General features: G+C 37.8%; 1 protein-coding gene across 29 annotated transcripts in view; it reads left to right on the forward strand.

Moving 5' to 3' along the window:
- Positions 1-17,934, forward strand: part of LOC138746747 (protein TANC2-like) — a 502,350-nt gene that overhangs the window by 162,709 nt on the left and 321,707 nt on the right. The window contains exon 1 of one of the 29 annotated variants that reach the window (XM_069905118.1): positions 16,235-16,278. The exons of the other annotated variants lie outside the window; for them this stretch is intronic. The gene's annotated coding sequence lies outside the window, so the exon portion shown is untranslated. Of the gene's footprint in view, positions 1-16,234; positions 16,279-17,934 lie in introns of those variants that run through there. 29 annotated transcript variants of the gene reach the window in all.

Below are 17,934 nucleotides of genomic sequence, written 5' to 3' on the forward strand. Positions count from 1 at the left end.
TATCTAACTGACTCTAAGAGAAATCATGCACAGGGTTCTTCAGAGAAAAGTTGGGACAGTTGCTCAACAATATACCTTCAGGGAGAAAATGATGAACAGCAGACACATTCTAACAACTTAATGGAAACTCCAGATAGTGAAACCTGGAATTAAAAAAATACTGCTGGAGGAGCACGACAGGTCGAGCAGCATCTGTGGAGGCAAAGGCAGTCAATGTTTCAGATCATGACCCTGCATCAGCACTGAAACAGGATGAACTAATTGCCAGGAATGTAGCCTCAACTGAAGTTGACTCCTGTCTGCACTCCCAGTATGTTGACACCTTGCTATCGTTGTTTAGCAATATTAAAACTGCCTGTTTTCCACTCGTGTCAGCTGGTTCTGAAACTTCCAATTCTTGCAAGTAATCTGCAGAAGAGTTTCAAAAAAAAGTTTATTTTAGTTTAATGCTGAAAGATTGAACATATGTAATTTTTACCTCAATTATGTTCCTTAGCATCGCAGTAGACTCTTGCCTTGTTTCTTTAGAGGGCATTTATGATTCCTCAAAGTTGACTGTAGAGCTGAGCAATGCTTGGAAAGTCCACTCACCCATGTATGTATACTTTTCCATATCAAGTTTATTTATCATCTGATTTACAAGCACGACCCGATGAAACAGTGTTCTCTGGTCCTCAGTGCAAAACACTGCAAACACACAGACATAACACACGGACAGACAAATGATGCATATGCTCAGTACATATATACAAATATTACAATAAATATTATTGTTAAATAAATAGAGTCACAGAGTGTTTGTATGAGCAATTCATCAGTCGTTCGGCATTCTCACTGCCCATGGGAAGAAGGCTGTTCCTCAGCCTGGTGGTTCTGGCTCTGATACTCCTGTATCTCTTCCCCCGACGGGAGTAGCTGGAAGGTGCTACATGTGGAATGATATGGGTCCTTCCTCAATGATCTTGCGAGCCCTTTTTAGATGGCAATCATGAAAAATCACATCAATGGGAGGGAGACCTCAGTGTTCCTTTCTGCTGCTCTTATTGTCCTGTGGATCAACCTCCCATCTAATGCTATGCACCAACTGTACCACACCAGTGTAGCCGGCCAGGACCATCTTGATAGAGTGCCTGTAGATGGTTGACAGGATGGTGCTGGTAGTCTTGCCTGCCACAGTCTTCTCAGGAAGTACAGTCGCTGTTCCGTCTTCTTGACAAGTGAGGTGTGTGTGTGTGTGCGCATGCAGGATTGTGAGTGGACTCCGAGGAACTTGGTACTCTCTCCACTTCCGACCTATTAATGTGTAGTAGAGGATGGCCGTCCCTGGTTCTTCTGAAGTCCACAATCATCTTCTTTGTCTTAAATTTTAATTTCAGCCCATGAGCCTGATCCGTCCAATTTACACCCAATTAACCTACAGCCTGTGCATTTCAAACGGTGGGAGGAAACCAAACCATAGGGAAAACCAACGTAGACACGTGGAGCATGTACGAACTCCTTATAGCGTGGGTTTTGACCCTGGTTCTGGACACTGGCACTGTAAAGGGATTGTGCTGACCGCTACGCCGCTCTTTAAAAAAGGTTCTCATTGAGGTTCGTGTTGTTATTTGCAGCACTTCCTGAGGTTTTCCACTTCTTTGTTGTGCAACTCGTCGTTGTTGCAGTTGAAGCTGTCTCTATTATATAATGCCACCTACATTTTGTAGCCATCAAATTTATATTCATCACTAGGATCCCACAAAACATTTTTTCAAGAAAAAAAGATTATTTGAATAACTTTAAAATAAATATACTGTATATTTTAGCCGTGAAACTAAAAAAAAATCTCAGAAAGGGAGGGTCGAATTATACACCGGATATACTTTTGAGACCTTAAATTCAGCTCAAAATCCAATCCGTGGTGATTCAGTGTATAAGTCGACCCTCGAAAAAACAAAAAAACCCGACTGCGACAGATTTTCATTGAGATTATATGTTATATGAAAACGACAACACAATTAGAACCCTTCAAAATCACTCACGCTATCATCATCTGAGGCAAAGACGGCAGCTGGCATATCTATCCTCGCACTGTTTAAACCGTCATCAAATGGATCCCAGTCTGTATCTGATGAGGCGGTTTCAGCTTCATTGTCAGTGTCTCTCAATATATCATCTTCCGCGCCATCAGTTGCTCAAGAGATGCTGCACTTTTTGATCAATTTTATCCCAATTGCCCCTTGAGCACAAAGTTACACAGCACATCAAGTAATGTAGCACACATCGTCCTGCCTTTTGTAAACTATTTTTCTGCACTCAACGTCCGTGTATTCCATTCCTTGTGGTCTTTGAATGGCTTGTTCAAGCAGACATCAAGAGGTTACAATACTTTGTGTTCTCAGTTAAGTGCTACAAAACATATCCCAGACCAGCAAACTCCATTCGTGATGTAAACTGCCTGTTCCAAACATTGTCAATCCATAGTTTTACACCATTTTCATCCATCCATCCTTTTTCATGAAAATGTTCAAAAATACCTGCTGGGAATTTCATTTTAGGTTTAAGTTTGCATTTGAAGATTTCCATGGGACTTAACTTCATCCCGTCACCCATGCACGATATCGCCACGGTAAACCTGGTCCTTTTGTGGCCTGTACTTCTGGTTTACACAGTTTTAAAACCTTTCCATTCCACTGTTCTATTGCCTATCATGTCGAAATTTATGGGGGTGTTCTCCGTGTTTCTGATATTTGCCAATGCAAACTGGTGTTTCTGCTGGTACTGTACAATAAACTGGTGAAAACTTGCAACTTTATGATCAAGGTATTTTTTGTGCAATTTTTGTTTTCTCTCGTAGTACCAGATTTTTCCTGTTCATGAAACAATTGCACAGGCCGACTGTAGCCTCAAAATCATCACAGAGGTCTGGGTGCGACTTAACCCACTGCAGTGTTAATGTTCTTATTTTATTTTGGGTGACTATGTAGCAATCTTGCCTCTGTTTACGTACCCGTTCTGCCTCAGAATTTTCCAGTTCTGGCCATCGAGTGATTCCTTTTCTCAATGAACATTGCCCCTTTTGGAATTTTTCTTAGAGTTTCTTTCTTCCTCCAATCTCTTACCAACTTCCCATGTACATCAAATTTTCTTGCGGCAGCTGTTCAATTTCTTGGCCATTTCAACTTTACTTTAAAACTCACTTCACGCTTTTCGCTGCAAATTGTGTTGTGTCAATGGGCCCTCCATGGTAGCAATCACCTCCAGCCGATGCCCAGCAGGTCAATCCGCACGATCTTTGGGAGATCGACATGTACACCAGTCAAAGGCCCATCTCGGGCATCGCAATCTATGGGGGTTGACTTGTGTGCCAGTCAATGAGCTAACTCAGGGATCTGAAAATTGGGTCGATTTGTATGTTGAAATATATGGTAATTTGATTTTGTATAACATTTAGGAAATTAAAATGTATCTAAAGCTTAAAAGATTTCAAATGTACTTTCAGTCAGTACATCACGACATGCTATTATTTAAAGCTTGCACTTGTTAAGAATCTACAAAAATGTTGGCTTTACAATGCCAGCAGTCATTTTTCAAACTAAATGTACATCTCTGTGGGCCATCATTCCCTTAAATGATAGATTTAATGCTGAAAATGCTTTTTGTTTTGTTGGTTAATTGATTAATTTACTCAATCTGGGCAATGCAGATACGATCTTCCCCAAATATCCTTGAGAAGACAGTAAGCTACTGCAGTCCTTCTTTTGGAATTCGCACGTTTTTGGGCAAAACCTTCTAGGATCTAGACTCTGCATTGGTGAATTGACATGGTGGATTTTTAAAGCTAAGGATCGTTTTGGTGATTTTAGAAAGTTAACCAGTTTGCCATCTTGAGCGGTATCCTATTTCCCCTCCTGTTTGGAAACATTCTGGATGTTATAATTTGGCATTGTTAATTGTTACTTGGTTTGGATACATTTCAAGGAAAGCCTGTCAAGGCAATGCTTGTTCTCCTCCATGCCTTAAGGCAAGTTCCCAAGATCCTGAATGCTCTGCGTGCCAAGTTTGTTTTATGCATGTTAAGGGCAACTGCTATATATTTGCAGAATCTTTGGTCTACATTTGACCTACTTTTCAACTTGAATCGTTTTAGTTTTCTTCACCATTTCTCTAGGACTGAAATAAAATTTAGGTGTTTCAAAAACAAAAATTGGGCACCATCTTTACAGCAAAATAACGCGAGACAAATCTCAAATGTTACTCATCCATTTTATTTTTTCTATATGGTTTTGATTTGAAGATAAGATCAATATAAACCCATTGTTTATATTGATTTTGATTTTCAATTTGCAATATAGACTCACTAAAAATAACTCAATCCCATCGGTAATGACCATTTATGCTACTTTTTAATGTCATAAATATGCAAGCACTTTTATTATGGAAAATCTATATATATCTTTGTAAAAGAAGTACATTTGGAGAGGATATCTGTACAAAATGAAGGGGGAGAAAAATTTAGGGGAGACATCAGGGGTAAGTTTTATACAGAGAGTTTTGGAGGCTTGGAATGCCTTGACAGGGGTGATGGTCGGCTGAAACGTTACAGGCATTTTAGAGACTCTTAGACAGACACATGGATGGATGGAAAATCGAGGGTTGCAGGATAAGGAAGGGTTTGGTACTTTCTTTAAAAAAAAGGAATATATGGGTTGGTACATCATCGAAGGGGCTGTACTTGTGCTGTCATGTTCTCTGTTCTATGTTCAAAGTAGGAGGGTTTTAGCAATATCTTTTGAGAGGTAAAAAGGAGAATTTTTTAAGGAGTAAATTCTACTGCTGAATGTAGAGGGGAGAGTGGAATAATTACATTTGGATGTCCCCAGAGACATCCCATGACATTTTAATGCCTTGGAGTAAAATAATAATTTCAAGACATTACCAACACTTAATCTTAATTAAACAGATGCATGGTTGATGCACAAATTAGACGGTGTCATTTAGAAAATGGTGACAAAATTTTGGGTAGGTTTAGGCTTGTAGCTTTACGAGAAGGTGCTATGACATCTGTCTTTGGCCATGTTGTCTCTGCAGTAATTGACAACAATCTCATGGATGGCAAGGACTTTATTGAAGTGACAAGTTTTGGAGATTGATGTCCTAGTGAACGAAGGACAGAAATAATTTAAATGTTAGGATTGCCAACAGTAAATTTCAGTAAGTACAGGATACATTGTTATAGCTGGTAACTCTTGCCAATGTCTTTTCACCCCTTGTCCCGCTTCTCTTTCCATGAGCATAATTTACTCCATCCCACACTGTCCCTTTGACCTGCTCCTGACCTGATCTGGCCTTTGTTTCCCTTTCTGTTTTATTCCCCACTACCCCTGACCCCAGCCTGGGTTAACATTTCATTTTGAATAGAATTTACCTTTGCGTCAGTTTATGTTAGTTCAATATGAAGTTGTATAGTACAACTCCGATTATCCAAAATGGACCTATTTCAGATGACTGAATTTTTTGGATAACTGCTCATTTTTTAAAAAAACAATTCAGTCGCAATAGCAAGTCAACAAACAACGAGGGAAGTGTTTTTAAGCATTAAAATAACGTTTAATTCTCACCAAAATGCTGGCCGCCGGCGATCCCTGACACATCCCAACCGCCACCGCCAATTCCCAACATGTCCCTGCTGATCCCCAGGGAGGCTTCTCGGGGCAGTGGAACACTCACTGATGAGTCAACATGCACCTGTCTCACTGTGGGCGTCCGCCACTTCGAGGCCACTCCAGCACCTCACGGGCCCGCTCAGGGTGGTGATGACTCAATGCGGGATCAATGTCTGGCTTCGTTACCCATCATCCCTCACACAGACGGCACAGCCAGGGAAAGTGTGAATGCCTGTCCTGCTTCTGCCCAGGAAGCCACTCCCCTTGTCCCAGTGTCATCCTACCACTTGTGGCTGGGAGACAGTGGCATGCAGTTTGAGGGGGAGAGTTGGAGAGAAAAGTCGATAGGGGAAGCTTAAGAAGAAATGGCAAAAGTGAGGGGACGGAGGACAATCATCTTTCTAATTTAGTGTCCGGTTAATTTTTTTCAACCTGTGAGATCAGTTTGGCACCGAAAAAATTTGGGATAGCGGAGGATTTGTGATAGTTTTGGATATCCTCATTCATCTGAAAATTTTCAGAGGTGAACAGATGTCACTTCTAGGTCCAAAAATTTTTTGGATAATCCAATTTTGGACAATTGGAGTTGTACTGTAATTGGAAGAGAGAATTTTAGTTATTTAATTACTGTTATTAGCACTGGATTCCCCAGAACACATTACCAGAGTTCAGTAGCTTTGCCGTCACCAGTCTCATCAATCATTGTGGGGACCAACTTCTGTGGAAATTCTGCATTAAATGAGCTTAATGAGACTGTTTGAAAATGCAGATCATGGCTGATGTTGGTCAAATTTACTCAACGAGTTGGCTCTAAGTTTTGTTGGATGGGAATGATAGAGGCCAGAATTTTATGGAATTACTTCTGATATTTGAATAGTTTCTGAAGTACAGTACAGTGTTTTGATGTCACTGAAAGATTCCCCGCCCCCCCACCCCCTAATAAACTTTATTCGTCGATTGTGGCATCTTGCTCTGTGCCATTTTAGAGAAGGTACCTGGTTAATAACAACATGATCTGGAGTTGAACCCACAACCTTTGTCCGAGTGGTAGTGATACTTACAACAGTATTAGGAAGCAGTAGGAGCACCAAAACATCAAATCCTATCCAAGTGTGGCTGTTGCAGCTATCTCCAGTCCATGTGTGTTGCATATTCAATGACATGAATATTGATGCTTTGGAATTTCTTGATTTGAATGTTACCATTTTGGGATATCAAGGTTGTTTTTTTTAAAACTCTGTCCAAGACGTGAAAGCAGAGTTTTGTTTTCTTGCTGCAAGGGCAATTGGGAATGGACAATAAATGTAAGGTTCTCAGGTTCTGAAAACATAAAGAAGCATTTTGATTTTAAAATTAAATGCATTCTAGGCACCTCTGATTTTTATTTACTTAATTTACAGCTTTCTTACTTGCAGTGTCTTGGGTTCATTGATCATTCAGGAATCTGATGGCAGCGGGGAAGAAGCTGTCCTTGTGCCGCTGAGTGCTCGTCTTCAGGCTTCTGGACCTTTTCCCCGATGGTAGCAGAGTGAAGAGGGCACGGCCTGGGTGGTGAGGTCTTTGAGGATAGAGGCTACTTTTTTAAGACGCCACCTCACGTAGGTGTCCTCGATGGGGTGAAGTCTGGCGCTGGTGATGTCGCAGTCCGAGTAAATAACTTTCTGGAGCTTTTTCTTGAGATTTGGTGCTTCCAAACCAGGCAGTGATGCAGCCAGCCAGAATGCTCTCCACAGTCCACCAATTTCTATTCAATGATCTCTTCAATTTCTGGGTATTTCTATGTATAGTCTTGCAGAGCTGTATAAATTCTATGAAAGGAAGTATAAATATTTGTATCATGAATCTACTGTTTGCTATAATGTGAGCATTTTTGTGAACTGTTAACTTTTCCTGACCTTTGTTTCAGTTGCCAGAATAAAAAATTCTGCAACTTATGCAGGTGATGTATAAAGCTGCTCGAATTGTGCCAGAAACTACTGAATTTTTTCAATAGGAGCTAGAAGTGTACACACCATACTCCATTTTGGTTATTTATGTTGTAAAAGGTTAATGGTCTTTTTCTTGGTATTTCTGTTTCTTGCATAATTTTTAAATTAATCTAAGATCAATGGAGGCACACATTTTGTAAATGTTTTCAGCTTACAAACCAACAAGAACTTAGAAATCAGTTATTATACTCGGTCATTTTCTCATTGATTAGATAGTGTTATAACTGTACTAACTTGATCAGGAATAAAAGGCATCGGCTGATTATTAATATCCATGTATAAATAGCTTGTTTCTTTGTGGTTTAGTGTGAGTTTGAATTGCATGTTACTGAGAAGAGATTTTCATAATATATTCAATGTTTTGGTGCTCAAATGTTGCTGCTATAGATGGAAAGAAACGTTGGAATACAGCAGGGAAAATAAGATCAAATTACAGTATTTCAAGTAAGCAATTGTCCCACCTGATTATCTCATTTAATAGTTCAGATTTATAACTGATGATCTCAGTATTTGGGATACTAAGGAAAATAAGGTTATAAAGTCTATCATTGCCTTGTTCTGTACTCTTGTGTTGATTTCAATACCTTGAATCAGATCAGAGCAATTTTCCCAAATTTGAGAGAGCGTATCTCAGGTTATGACATAATGACAAATTTAACTTTTTAAACCCCAATAATCTGTTAAATCGGTGCCTCCCAATGAATGCGGTGGACCTAAGAGGGGGCCTAAAGCTGAATGTGGTATTTTAGTATAGGATCTGACAAAGCTTCACTTCATAATGAGAGCTGGAACTATTGCTGTGGACACTGCACCTGGGGCAGCACTCCAGTGACGTGGATGGAGTGAAGTAAGGATGTAACTGGTAGTGGGATTAGGGAGGAGAGTGATGTTGTGGTGAGGAAAATAATTTCCGCTCTTTGTCTCTTGTGACCAAGTTTACGTTTCCAAAGTTAAATTTAATTGTAAGAATATACAATATGACATCACATACAGCCCTGAGATTTTTTTGACCAGACCAGGTAATATTTCTACTTTCCAGTAGTGCAAAAAACTGTATTCAAGAAAAGATACATTTGCAAAAGAGAAATCAGAAAGGAATGTAAACAGACTGCAATGCAGAATAAAAAAAAATTCAGTAATAAATAATGTGCAAAGTAAGAGAGACCTTAAAGGAGTCTCTGAGTTTGTCATTGAGGGGGCTGATGGTGGCAGCTGTCTTGTGGCACCTAGACCTCTTTCCTGATGGCAGCAGTGAGAATATGGCACATCCTGGGTGGTGTGGATCCTTGATGATTGCTGTGCCCTCCAACGGCATCGTTCTCTGCAGATTTTCTCGACGGTGGGGAGTTGCCCTGGGCTGTGTCCACTACCTTTAGCAGGGCTTTCTGCTCCGAAGTATAGGTCCCCCCATACCAGGCTGTGATGCAACCAGTCAACACACTTTCCACTGCACATTTTTGTTTGCCAAGGTTTTCGATTTGTAATAATCCTCTGCAAACTCCTGAGATGTTAGCGTGCTTTCTTCACAATGACTTTACCGGTAGCGTGTTGGGTCCTGAAAATGTCCTCCAAGATGGTGACTCCTAGGAATTTAAATTTGCTCATCCACTCCAAGCCTGATTTTATTTTTCTCCCCCCAAATCATCACAGCATTGTAAACCCCTGATTTTTCATTCCTGAAGTCCACAATCCTTGGTTTTGGTGACATTGAGTGCGAGGATGTTGTTAGTACACAATCCAGCCAAGTTTTCAATCTCCCTCCTTCATACTGGCTCACTGCAGTGGTATCCTGAGCAAATTTGGAGATGGTCTTGTTGTCATACCAAACCACACACTAGTAGGTGTAAAGTGAGTAGAGCAGGGGGCTAAGATCGCAGCCCTGTGGTGCTTTGATATTGATGGAGATTTTCTTACCTATTCTCATTGGGATCTGGAGGTAAGGAAGTCCAAGATCCAATTACATGATGGGGCATTGAAGCTGGATCTTTAAGTTTTCTGATCAGTTTTGAAGGGATGATGGTGTCGAGTGTTGAATTATCGTCAATAACGTGCATCCTGATGTGTATGTCTGCAGTCCAGGTGTTCCAGGGCTTTGTGTACAGCCAGTGAGATGGCATCTGCTGCAGACCTGCGTGTAATTTTGGCACAGTTTGAATTTCTATAATGTCATCAGATGGCTGATGAAATATTTGATTGCAATTTTAATTTTGGATTTTATTATTTTTTCCAAAATAATAAATAGAAACAAGAAAATGCTATTCACCTCCTGTGCCCTACTTCTCTGCTCAGTCAGATCATATCTGAAATGTTACCTCAGTCCCACTTTACTGCATTTTTCCCAAATTTCTTGAATACTCCAAAAGTGTGTTAATCTCTCTCCTGAATAAACTTAACTTAAAGGCATGGTGAAGAATTCCACTCCCCTCTGACAGAAGAAATTTCTTTTCATCTCTTCCAAATGGCTTCATCCTTTTTTTTTTAAGACCACCAACTCTGGATGAGACAGTGAAGTGGGGCATGATTTCTTTAACTCCATTTTTGGGACTTTAAGAATTTTACATTTCCACAAGGCCATTGAAATTCTAAATCAAATTTGTCAATTGGAAGGATTAATAAGAGTATTTCAAAACTTAAGAAAAAAAAAATCAAACTTGCAGAGCTGTAAATGAAATAAATTTTCATTAAAATTATTTTTTAAACCTAATATGGGAACTGTTTATAACCAGCCCCTAATTAGCACATCGTTGATACAGTGCTAGCAATCGGGACAGTGGTTGGAATCCCGCGCTCTCTGTGAGGAGTCTCTACGCTCTCCCTGTTTATGCGTGAGGCTCCTCCAGTTTCCCCTCACTGTTCAAAATGTACCAGGGGGTTGGTTCAATTGGGCACCACAGGCTAGTAGGTCAAAAATGCCTGTTACCATGCTTCTCTACCTGAGATAATGGTGTTGAAACAGCATTCTAATCTTTATTTTGAAAGTTTGCGTGCAGGGTATTTTGAAGAGAGATGTTAGAATCCGACTCATTAACGATGAAGATTGACTGTTTAGATGTCCATGTTGGAATGGACAGAATTGTCGTCTGCTTTGTTTCCCTTGTCTGCACAGATGGAGGTTCTGAGTATAATATGAGTAGGGGTGCATTGTTGGTGGCTTCAAAGTGTTCTTGGCAAATTGATGAAGTGCATCTTGTGGGTTGTGCACACTTAAACCTTGGATTCCTTTGGAGGCTTGGAATATTTAAGGTGGTTAAATGCAAGCCTGTTCTTATCCTGAACTACAGAGAGATTGAGTCCATTCCAGAAGATGACTGCTCCATGTGTTGATTTAGCAAAGCAGGAGATACAATCATCCTCATTGTAGTAAAGCAGCGTGTTCTCACCAATAAAATAAAATGTTGTGAGTCCTGCACTGCATTCATTCAATTATAGACTCCAGGAGCTCTGAACACACCCCAGTAATGTTTTGTGTGAACAGATTGCAAATGGAATTCAGAACGTTGCAATCATCAATAAAATATTCACTTCCAACATTAAGAAGAACAGAGAGTCATTGATATCGTAATTGAAGATGGTTCGGCCCAGGATGCTACCCTGTGAAATGGCTGTAATGATATAAGTCTGAAATTGTTTTTCAATACTTACATTACATTTGGCGATATTCATTAACTTTTGGTTTTACTAGAAATCTCATGCAAAAATCTTAACTTTTGTTAGAAATTTGGTGATTAAAGAGTACTTTTGGCTTTACATCATTGTTGATGAGCTTGTCTGCTGTTTTGCTAATGCTTAGACCAATAGAAAGGCCATTAATCAGTGGATTAGATTAATTCTTCATGCAGTCACACATATCAAGATGCCTTTGTTATCATGCATATAGCTACACAAAATTTGTAAAGACACAAAAATATGTGGATATTTTTCTGTTCTGACAGTTGATTTTATATAAATGACATTTACATGGTACGATGCACATATGCACTGAAATTCTTACTTGCTGCAGGTGAAAGCGAGGTACAGAGTTGAAAAAAAACCAAGAAAAACAATTGAAAAACCACCACAAATGTCACTTAATTGAATTACAAAGGGATAATAAATGCAAGCAATCGCTGATAAATATCTGATCTTTTGGTCTGATTGGTGGTCGGATCTACATGGTTCGGGCTGTAGCTGGTTGTCACTCTTTAAGTTTGAAAGCTTTAATTTAAAAAAAGTGTAAATACTTCATTCCAATGGATTAATATCTGAAATTTCGCCCTCAATTTTTTTTTTCAAATTTTCAAGGGTGAATTGATAAAATAGGAGAGTGCAGCGTGCAGGGGCGAGCAGGCTGGGAACTTGGTACAGAGAAATTCCGTGAAGGTCATGTTCGTAAAAAGACCGCACCACAAAATAATTTAGACAGACCCTATAATTTTCAATTGAAAAGAATAGGAACAACAGGTTCTAATTTTTACACTTGTGTAGTATAATTGAAGTTCATAATGAATTTTGCGTAATTGTCATTTGAGCAATTTCTTTTGCTTTGGTTGATGTATATTTTGGAAATGGTTTTTTTGTATTTGCTCATGGTCTAAGAATGTATAGTACTGTATATCGCGTAGTAATATCAGAATATTGCAGTAGTAATGTTGAAATTGCATGTGCACTTTCTCATAATATTCTGTGAAATTGACCAAACCTCAGGATGCTAATTGACGTATATTTAACATGCTAAATTTGCTGCAAGGAGCCCAGTGTACCTTTAGATGTTGCAATTGGGCAGTTCTGCACTTGCCTCTACCTGGAATCCTTGGAACTAATAAAAATTTTAATACTGTCCACAAATTACCCTGTAAATTGTGACTTTTAAATATTCATGCAAGGAAATAATTTGTAATGTGTGGGTTTAATAAAGTTTTAAAAATATTTTGTACCTTAGGCATTTCTTGTGTTCATTATTTCAACAACATTCAAAAATTGATTTAAAAATTCTTGCTAACTTTGTGTGAAAATGATTGGCTGATCAACAAGCTTGACGACAGGTGCTGTGCTCCAGAAATCTTACTGATTTGTAGCCTGAGACTTGGGCAGAGGTGAAGTTATTACCACAGCCATGTACAGCTTAATAATGAGATTTTCAACTCAACGCAGATTAAAAAAAAAAATTCCAAAGCACAGAAATAGACCATCTCAATATTGTCATTGATCTGTTCCTAATGCTCCCGTTATGCTCCCAGTGCTACCATGACTTGAAGTATTTCTAAGTTATGTTCCCAACATCTTGACTTGCATCAAATCGTCCTTGTGTGATGTTAGCTCCTGGTTAAGGAAGACATTGATTTTGAAATGAAGAGAAATATAAAATCAATGCCTTCCTTAACCAAGAGTTAATGAAGTCACGCTATGGTCTCAGTCCTTCCTGTGTATCTTAATATTTAATTATGACAACCCACTGAGATAATGTCTAATTTTGTCTTCGGTTATCCCTGAATTTATTTGCTTCATCATTGTCTCCTGAAGCTTCAATTGAACCTGAAGTGAGAAATACTTCCCGAGACGATGCTATTTTTCATTCTTGATTGGCATGCTCCTTGGGCAGAACTGGTCATCTTCCATTGTGTAGACTGTTGTTTAATTTTACTTGAAGGCTTTCCTGCGAAGCCAGGGGTACTTTACAAAGTTAAGCATGGTCCATAAATTTGTCGTTAGCTCGATTTGGTTAAATGGTTGGGAAAATTAGGAATGTAGTTAGAAAATCATTACCTAAATTGTCTGTGCAATAAAGCCACTCTTAAATAATGACTGTAGACACAGTAAATGCTATAGTTTGATCTGTTAGGTTGTATTAGAATAAAAGATAAATTATTCTCCTGTTTGACTTGCATAATATCAACTTCATTGAGAATAAAATACAACAAAATTGATATTGTTTTCATAATTTTTTTTACCGTCTGCTTATCAGGCAGACTAAATTTGTGCCCAATGCTAAATAATCTTCGCTCCCCATCTAATGTTGCATGGTCTCTGTAAACATTTCAATTCATGAATTTCTAATTGAATAGAATGTAGTCCAGCACCTAAAATATGAATGGAATTATAAATGTATTAATGATGTTTACAGAATCTTTTTAAATTTTTTATTTTTCACACTATGAACCATACTGTCCAAAATACACACAAACATTTCCCTCTTGAATATACAGTGTCATTTTCTCCCCTGTTTCCCCCCTCCCTTCCCTCCCTCCTTATGTTTACAGAATCTTGAGTTTAGTAATCATATATCAAGATCATTGATTGGTGACAGACATTTGTATCGGACTCCAGCAACTGGGGCATTTAAATCATTATATAAATTTAGAATATAAAAATACTATCCTTCGTCTTTTATGAATTTCAAATTAAGTAGCTTTTATTATGTGAAGCTCATCGCAAAGGAAGAATTGATTATAAAAGTCAGAAGATTGGTGTCATTGAGGACTACTCATCCAAGGTTATGAGTTAATATGTTAAATACAAAGAGATTGTCGGAATGCTACGTTCAAGATTTAGAGCCTGCTATACTGTTTTCAGTGCGCCTTCGTATTACACTGAAGGACAATTCTAAAAAGTGGTTTCGTACGGTTGAAGAAGTCCAGAAATTCTTGGAAGAATATCTGCCATCTACTACTTCTCCTTCTGAGTAACTGCTTCTCTAATTCTATGTATCTGATCTACTTCTTGAAATTTCTAATGTTTAATTAATAGAATAAGATTTACATGAGTTAATGCCTTAGTATTTATACATCTTGATATTTAAAATCATTTAGCTGATAAAATGTTAAGGTCTTTGATTCTGAATTAGCTATTTGAATTAATAAATCATTTAGCTTATAAAATGTTAAGCTCTTTGATTTTGAAATAACTATTTGAATATTTTAATGTATTTTTTAAACTTCGAGGTTTTTTTCTCTTGTTAATTTGCTATGAGTGTTGTAATATTATGAAAACATAATAGCTATATCAGCTTCTGATCTTGGCATTAACTGTATTAGTTTTGTTTTGTCTCGTTTGGAAAACATTCAAGGTTTCATCATAATATTGGAGTTTTGCCTGTAGAAAATTTTTTGGTGATGGGTAATTTAGTTAGGTGTGCACCATCTGTCTTTTGGTCGGCTTTCTGCCTTTGAGTGGAGGGAGGGAAGGGTGTTTGTATTTCTTTCAAAGTTGTTCTGGGTTGATATAATCACACCTATTTTCAGCTACTTCACTTTTGAGGCTTGCTTAGTACATTTGATATAAGTTCCCTATTTATTAGCTTCTTATTCTTTAAAGATTTAGAATGGATCAAATAATTCAGTAACATAGTTTTAACGTCAAAGGTTTAAAACCCTCTGTAAAACAAAAATAAGATTTTTGCTTATGCTATTTTGTGAATACAAAAATATAATCATTTCTGACCATGTTCCTGTGTTACTATCTTTAAACGAATTCAACTCTACTACCTGATGAGGGATTTTTAAAGTTCGTCAAGGAGCAAATTACTCTTTATTTTGGGGAAAAAAAGCACTGGAGGTGACTTCCAGTCTTGTTGTTTGGGATGTTTTTAAGGCTTTTATTAGGGGCCAAATTATCTCTTGTACTGTCTTCTTTGGCTTGGCTTCGCGGACGAAGATTTATGGAGGGGGTAAAAAGTCCACGTCAGCTGCAGGCTCGTTTGTGGCTGACAAGTCCGATGCGGGACAGGCAGACACGATTGCAGCGGTTGCAGGGGAAAATTGGTTGGTTGGGGTTGGGTGTTGGGTTTTTCCTCCTTTGTCTTTTGTCAGTGAGGTGGACTGTAAGCATTAGGAAAAATGCCAATCAAGAGAAAACTGATTTTAGCTAACCAACTGAAACAATTAGATCAAAGTTATGCTCTGACTCCAGACCCTGCTTTATATAAATGGCGTGTTAAAATTATAACTAAATTTGTGCTTCTTCTAATGAAAGCTAAAAGTCAATTCTTTGTTCATGGAGATAAAACTAATCAATTAAAAGATTTAATAGCCAAATGACAAATCAGAGGTTTGTAATGCCAATGCTGTTATGATAACTAATCATTTAGAATTTAATGATACCTTAAAGGAATTTTATTCTGAACTGTGTAGCTCTGACTCTCCTAAGGTTAATAATGCAATGAATAATTTTTTAGATCAATTGGATATTCCTGCATAATCTGCTGATAACCAAAAGAAATTGGATGAACCTATTACCTATGAAGAAATTGCTGAGGCTGTACGCTCATTACATTCTGGGAAATCACTGGGTCCTGATGGATTTCCTGGAAAATGTTATGGCTTTTTCCTCAGTGCTTACACCTTACATATGTTCTGTTCTTTAGATTCATTTAAATTGGGCAAATTGCCAAAGTCTTTTTACGAGGCTTCCATCTTGCTAATTCTTAAAAAGAATAAAAATCCAGTCAACTACTCTTCATACAGCCCAATTTCTCTACTCAACTAAAATTCTATGCAAAATTTTGGTTTGTAGACTTAAAAATTTATTATATGATTAGATTGGATTTATTAAAAATTTGTACTCCCATTTCAATATATGCCATTAATTAAATATTATATTCTCTCCTTCTAACAAGGTTTCGGAATGTGTGATATCTCTGGATGTGGAGAAGGCTTTTGATCGGGTAGAATGTAATTATTTATTTAATACTTTAGAAAATTTAATTTTGGGGCTGACTTTATTCAGTGGATTAAGTTACTATATTTATCACCTTCTGTCTGTGTTCTTATTAACTTTAGAATTCTAAACCATTTAAACTTCAGTGTGGAGTCAGACAAGGATGCCCTTTAAGTTAATTGGTTGTTGACTTGGCTTTAGAACCCTTAGCTATCGCTAATGATATTACTGGTATTTTAAGGAAGGGCACAGCCCACAAAGTTTTGCTTTGTGCTGATTATTTTTTGCTTTTTAATCTTCAGACTTCATTGCCTTCTATGCTTTTGTTAATTTCTCATTTCAATCAATTTTTAGGTTATAAGTTAAATCTACAAATAAGTGAACTTTTTTTCCATTGAATAATTTGGCACCAATAAATACTAACCTTCTCTTTAAAATTGTAAGAAATCAATTTACCTATTTGGGTGTAACAATCACTTAAAAACTATAAAAACTTATTCAAAGAACATTTTCTCATTTTAATCCAGCCCGTGAGAGGGGTGTTATCAAATTGGTCGCCCCTTTCGTTATCATTGGTTGGCCGAATCAATTCTATCAAAATGAATATATTACCTAAATTTACATACCTTTTTCAAGCTTTGACAGTTTTTTTTCCTGTTTTTTTTAAAATTCCCTTGACTCAATTTTATCTTGTATAAGGAAGAATAAACATCCTTGCATAAACAAAGTCCATTTACAAAAACTTACAAAGAATAGAGGTTTAGCTTTACCAAACTTTAGGTTCTATTATTGGGTCAATATACGAATTATATTAAGCATGAAGACTGTCCAACATGGATCTCTTTGGAATCTAATTCTGTTTTTAAAAAAAAAATTCTATTATTTCCCTTCTCAGATCCTCACTTCCTACATCTTTGAATACATTAACAATAATCCACTGGTTAAACATACTTTTGAGGATCTGGATACAATTTAGAATACTTTTTGGTTTACTTAAATTTTCTCTTCCTAGTCTTATTTTTTCTTATTATTTCTTTAAACCTTCCATGATTTACTAAGCTTTTAAAGGATGGTATCGATCATTAGTCATTAAATATTTTAAAGATGTATTTATCGAGGGAAGTCTTGCTTCTTTTGAACAACTGTCAGTTAAGTATAGGATTGTAGTGGGCCACTGAACGCGCCTGACCAAAGCGGCGACCTGACACCATGAGCCCGCGGCTTACATAGCTGGCCAAAACTGGCTACGCGCTTTGAAGTCAGTGTCCGACTCAGCAGTACACAGCTGCAGTGCCCCACTCTGATGGGCTGCCCAGCAGCTACCAATCAGGTGGAGCTAGGGAAACAGCCACACCCGGGGATGAGAAGGGCTCACTGATTGACTGCTCCTTGGTAACACTAAATGACTAATCCTGGGAGGTGGATCGTAATGCCACCAGTCGGGGGTCATGGGGACATTAGAGATGGGCTTCTGGGCCCTTTATATAAGCAGAGCTGCCATCCCCATAAATCAGTGTTGAATTCACTTCTGTTGTTATGTGTCTTCTTCTCTAGCAGTAGCATCATCTACAACATTACCAAATATTTTTTCATTTACAGATTAGAGATTTTCTGCAATCTCAATTACATACATTCCCTATGAGCACTAATAATATTTAATAGATGTAATT

Source organism: Narcine bancroftii, chromosome 12 (assembly GCF_036971445.1).
Source record: "Narcine bancroftii isolate sNarBan1 chromosome 12, sNarBan1.hap1, whole genome shotgun sequence".
In the NCBI taxonomy this organism is placed as follows: domain Eukaryota; kingdom Metazoa; phylum Chordata; class Chondrichthyes; order Torpediniformes; family Narcinidae; genus Narcine; species Narcine bancroftii.